This window comes from Micromys minutus, assembly GCF_963924665.1.
Source record: "Micromys minutus genome assembly, chromosome: 12".
Lineage (NCBI taxonomy): Eukaryota > Metazoa > Chordata > Mammalia > Rodentia > Muridae > Micromys > Micromys minutus.
The window spans coordinates 56341255-56347254 of record NC_137981.1 but is presented as its reverse complement, the minus strand read 5'-3'; the positions used below and the strand labels follow the sequence as shown (position 1 = coordinate 56347254).

At 44.9% G+C, this 6000-nt stretch overlaps 1 protein-coding gene across 1 annotated transcript in view; it reads left to right on the top strand.

Annotated features, from left to right (window-relative positions):
* Nucleotides 1–6000, top strand: part of XKR6 (XK related 6) — a gene marked incomplete at both ends in the record, with an annotated part of 192312 nt that overhangs the window by 45238 nt on the left and 141074 nt on the right. The window lies entirely within an intron of this gene.

The window sequence follows — 6000 nt, the reverse complement described above, 5'->3', positions numbered from 1 at the left end:
GGCTACCCTGCTGCCAGCGGCTCCTTCTGATTAAAACCTAATTACATCATCTCCCTCCTGGACTCCCTTCCCTCCAACCTGCTCCTCCCTTTTCGGTGGTCGGAATTAGATGATACTTATTTGATGGAAAACACTGTAGATTTTTTAATTGTTCCATATCAATCTCAGCATGTGTTGCCCATCTAGCTGCTTTCTGACTACAGCTGGCTTTGCCAACTCCTTCTGTGGCACTTCTGGCAATAGAGGTTTCTTTTTAGGCAGTTCTGGCCACAGTATTGATTAGGCCTGGGTATCTGATATACCCCAAACGAATCAGCGAGCCAGAAGAAAACTTTGTCCACACCTGAATAAATATTTTAAAGACCTTCTTAGATTCTGAAAAGCATGAGTACAGTGAGAGAGACTCTTGAAAGAGAAAACAATAGGAGCTTGACAGCACACAATGCTGCTGGGCTGCAGACTGACCTTCACAGAGCAGAGCTGAGGGAACAGTGCCTCCCGGAGGGGAAGAGAATGCTGGGATGTCATGAACACGAGGCATTTTGGGTAAATGGTAGAGAAGCTTCATATGGAAAGGAACTGAAAGCAGGGCTCCCTCACCAGCACCCCACACAGGCAGTGCAGTTGCCACACAGGCGGGCACATTGGCATATACGGATACCCAACCTTGGGGGTCATTGTCACTCACTCCAACTTTGATCTGCCCCTCAGAGGTTCTCTGTCTCCAGAGGAAGGACCTCCAACTTGAAGGCTGCCTACGGCCTCTTCACACAGGCCGGGAGCCTCCTCAAGAAAGGGGACCGTCTGCAAAGTCCATTCCACAGCACAAGTGGAGAGTAGTGCTTGAGGCATGTCCAGGGCAGTGTCCTTTCCTGATGGTCTTCATTCTGTGATAAGTTGACTAGTCATGCCTTTTAAACATGAACATACACTTTCCCTGAGTTATTACAGAGCTGTTCTCAAGTGTGACCTTTCTTATGTCAGCACATTAAATTATGTAATAGTGACTAGAATTTGGGACACTGTTGTGACTTACACATTTGAAGAGCATTTTCAGGAAAGTTATCATGATTCCCAGGTGACTCACTTTCCTTCCTTTCAGCCTTTCTGCCATGTGACCCTTCCTGAGTTTGTCAGTTGGGAGGAGACGCCCTTTGCCTTCTGTTCTGACTCTGTGGCTGCCTCTGGCTTGCACTACTCAAAATCTCATTTGTGAGAAGGTCCATTTGGACAGCTCTTGTGGTTTCACATCCACAGGAAAAGAGGGTCCTTCATGCTTCAAATACTTGCTTCCTGTGTGACCATAAACATACCGAGTACAAGGGGTTCCAGGGTCTGTTGGAGTTCTGCTCCATTGCCCTGTTCATCCTTCCTGGGTAATTCCATCATGGCTTCTTCTAGCTCTTCAAAATGGTCCTTTTTAGCTCCTGAGTCCACACAGAAGAATCGACACATAGTTCACCCTCTTCTTTCCCATTGTCAGGTTGCAGTCTGCTGAGAACAGGAGCTTCACACCACCTTACTGAGAGACTCATTCCTGATGCATTTCTATCCCCCTTCCTGAAGAGAAAGCGGCGTTTTAGACATAGGGGTCTTTGCTGTCTGATTGTCTCTAGAGAGTTCACAGCACTGTATTCTAAATGTGGCCTCTCAGTGTGCTGTGGTCACTGCCACTGTGGTTTCCAAGGAGACCTTCTCCAACTGCTATGCACTGAAGCCTGAGAAACCTAGTGTGCCTCAGGCCTGGGAAGACCCAGAGCTGACTTCTGAGTATGGAAGCTTGCTAGGACCTGAAGAGTGAGAGACACTCCTGTGCTTCCCTTGGTGGCTTAAAAAAAATACACACACACACACCACACACACATACAGAGAAAGTGGGAGCAAGATTTGTCCAGACCATAGACCGACTTTTAAAGCACACATAAATCTGCATTGAACCTACACGGACTGTCTAGGTGCGTGTTTGTAAGCCATCATTTAGGCTTTTGAAAACTTGGTTACACTGACATGTAAGTTTTTTACTTATAAATTTCAGAAGCAATACAAATGTGTTTTGTAGAAAGGCCATATACTGCTGTAATAAATTTCTGACTCTGCTTAATAAAAATTAAATGGTTCAATTATGGAAAATCCAACACTTCGAATTTTTTTGGTGGGATGGTGGGAAGTGCTTGGCTGTGTTTATTTTTTTCTGTAATATATGCATGTTCTCTGCAGCTGCTGCATATAAGTCCTGTGGTCCGGGGTCATGTGTTTTCTTCGGAAACTCTTAAGCTCTTGGCTGTAGTCCCTAAGTGCCTGAGGTACTAGAAATGCATCTCAAGGTTTTCTGTGAACATAGCAAACTTTGTTCAAGTAAATTAGTTTTATATACCGAAGGAGGTTTCCATTAGTAGTAAGGTGAGTGGGGGATGGGTCTCAGAGAGAAAGACCCTTGTCTGGAACAAGCGTAGGTAAGCTATGTGCATGTCTGAACCCAGTCAAGGGTCCCAGATGATGGTCAGTCCTAGCAGTCAAAGGGCAGGAGACTCGCCCGGTCTCAAGGGTAGTCAGGGCTATAGAGTGGATTCCAGCCAACAGCTCTCAACAAACGACAAGTTTATACCCCTATCTACTGTATGTTGGGTACATAAAATTAAAAGTTTATGTGGTTGAGTTCTCTTAAAGACATTTGTAGAATTTCTTACCGTCCTCTGAAGTCAGAACTCTAGATGTTGTTTCTTAGCATTGTAAGTCAGTATTAGGTTGACTGAGTTCTGCCTGAAGGACTTGTTTAACTTTGAAGCCCCTTAAGTAGGGTTTCTGAGACCAGTCAAGGGGACTGTGACCATTCCCTTGGTCACATAGTTTAGCAGTTGTCTTTGTAAAATCAATCTAACAATGTAGCAGTGCCATCATGAAGCCAATGCTTGGCCAAGAACTCTCTGGAAATCTCTCACATTACCAGTATGTTGAAATTCAACCGAGAACCCAAGTGATGTAAAGATTCTTGACAACACAAGACTTTCAGGAAATGACTTTTACCACCCTGTGAATTATGGCTAATAATCTTGTGTATGTGTGTGCATGCACACCCATGCCTACACATGCACTACATCTTGAGTATGGGGTCAGGGTTTGCAGAAATGTGTGTTCCTCTTCTACCATGGGTCCTGGGACTGGACATGAGTTGTCAGGCTTGTGTGGTAAGTGCTTCTCACTAAGCCATCTTCCTGGCCTCGATTAATCAATTTTTAAAATTTCTGCTCATCTGTAATATCAAGTTTAAGACTGATTTCTGCACATCATTATCTTCTTTAGCTGGACTGCTTTTATTAATGAATTTTAAAGAACGGAACCAAAATACACTGAAGTGTCCCCAGTGCCTTTGAGATATGTAGCCATCTTCATCTTCCCAGAAATGTCATTTTCTAGAAAAAAATTAAGTGCACTAATTCCAGTGTTCATACCTTGTCTAGTCATGGGCCAGCCACGGTGCTACAGGTGTCAAGGAGCCACTTTCTTGGGAAGACAGATGTCTTTCCGTAGGTCTTCTAGGCAGAGGAGGTTTCCTGACTTCTGACCTGGTGCACAACACTCTTAGAATTTCTCCCTGACCTCTCCTGACTGTGCCACATTCTTCCTGGGTTGTAGAAGACATTTGTTCTAGTTAAGTGCTTTTCTTAGAGTTGTTTTTTAAGAGACCCAACGGTGAGTCCTTAAGCCCTGGGCTATGGTTAGTGAGACAGGTGCTTCCTCCATTCATTGGGACTCAAAAGCAACACTGAAATGATCAAATAAATGAACGTGGCTGCAGGGTTGCCTTAGACTCTGCTGAGTTGCTCCGTGTCCTTCCCCAGGGCTGCCCAGCCATCACGGGGCTTCTGGAACTCCGTGGAAAGTATTACTTGCCACTAAGATTTTGAACCAGAGTTTTAATATTCCCAAATTGCAGCAAAGATTACTTGTCAATACCCACCAAAATACTTCTTAAAATACAACATCTAGAGACTGGTAGTTTTGTGACTGTTTTTAAACTCTGAAGAGGAAGCAGGAGTTTCTTTGGTCTGTGATGACAGTCTCAAGTTTAGCTGTCTCTGCCTCCAAGATTTGTGGTTGACTGGCACACTAGGTTTTTCTTACTAATTGAAGATTTCTGTTTTTTTTTTTTTTTTTTTTTTGGTTTGTTTTTGTTTTTTGGTTTGGTCTCTGTAGAAATCCAAAATCCAGATCACAGAACAGGCTTTCATGCACTTTCCAAAGCTGTTTGTGGAATCCTTAGGATACTCCGAAGTATTGGAGATGTAGAATGGCTCCCATCTGAGGGAAATAGGGAAGCTGTGGCCCCAGTGTGACTTGTGGGTGGCCCGGGGCTGCCTTCCGCTCTCCAGTTGTCCCGGTTTGGCAGTTGGAATTTCTTGATCTTACCAAGTTGAAGGCAGGTGTTGGGGTGCCACTTTACCCGTCTGGCAGCATGAGCAAAACATTCGTACAGCTCCCCCAGAAGCCGCTGCAGTGAAGTGTAGTTTCTTCCTTCTGGATTTTAATTTTAAAATGTCTGTTTAAATTAAAATTGCTTTATTCATCCAGTATCTGCCATTTCCTCTTTAAAAAAAAGCCAAACAAATAATAAAAGTTTTGCCATCAGCTGCTGACACAGAAGCCCATTTAGAGCTGTGTTCCCCGTTGTGGTACATTGCTCTGAACATCTGAAGAAGAAAATAAATGTGATCGCTTGGGCCTGGTGGAGCAGCAGAAGCATGTGAAGAAACTATTCCTCTGCAGGCCGCTCTGGCCATTCTTGTTATACTGCTCTCTTTGGAGGAAGCTGCAGAACATCTTGTGAGTTTCGAATCAAGGGCAGAGGAAGGAGGAGATAGGCAGCCCGGCAGGAATGGTAGGTGACTCCTTGGGGTATTTTTTAGCTGGCCACAACTATTGGGTTCTGCATCATCTTCCTCTGAGTGTTGGGAACTTGTAGGTTGTACTGGCACGGCTGTGAGAAGGCAGGCGTTCTGCTATCCTGAAACTCCTCAGGAGGATGCAGGGCAACTGTCTCTTACCATCCTGCCAACTGGAAGCTCTCAATTTTCCATCTTTTTTCCTCTCACCCCTTTCAATGTGGGGTACACCAAAAGCTTTCTTCCAGAAGATTGTCAAAGACTTGGCTCGGCTGGATACACCAATTAAGTCCCTTTGCTCTTGCATTGATGACGTTTTCTAGTAGGTCTCGGGGACTGTCCCAGTCTCTTAGGAGCAGACATGAAGTTTGTGTTTGGCAACACAGGGAGCAAGAATATGGGACTGCATACTCAGCGTGTTGTAGGGTGTCTGAGGAAATACGGGGTGATGACTAAAAAGAGAGTGTGTCTGGAAGTGTTTGGAAACATTGCTGCATTTCCACCTACTTGGCCCACATTGCATGTGTACATCAGCTCTGGGCAGCCTCATGTGTCCCTGTGCTTGCCTGATTTCCCACTACCCTGCTCAGACATGAGCTCCGTGATGAGGGTTTATGAAATGCAGAAGTTCTACCAGAAGGGAGTAATGTTCTTCAGGGGTCAACCACCCAGGCCTAGGTCATGCAGCCAGACACAAGAGAGGACAAGCCTGTGAGCAGTCAGAAATAGACCACTAGCTGACCCCATGCATGTCTCATGCTATAGAGAGGAATTTCATCTCTGGGCATAGGGGTCCTCTGCCATCTTCTGCAGCTTCCCCTGAAAAGTTAATGTTGAGCAGAACCAGGATTTCTTGGGTCTTACCCACAGGTTAGTAGAGGACTGAAACTGGAACAATTAGATTTTTCCCTTACATCTCTATACCTTTTTTCTTCAAAATGTGCATAGCTTGTTTTAAAATCTTGATATGATTAATCATCCTTGCAGACCAATCCCTTCCCCCTTTTTTGTGTAGTACTGGGTTCGTACATGCTAGGCAGACCACCGCACTCCCTGTCTGTGTCTGCAGCCCCACACTTTTTTCTTTGTTGCAGTGTTTAGCAAGTACACATTCTTCAGG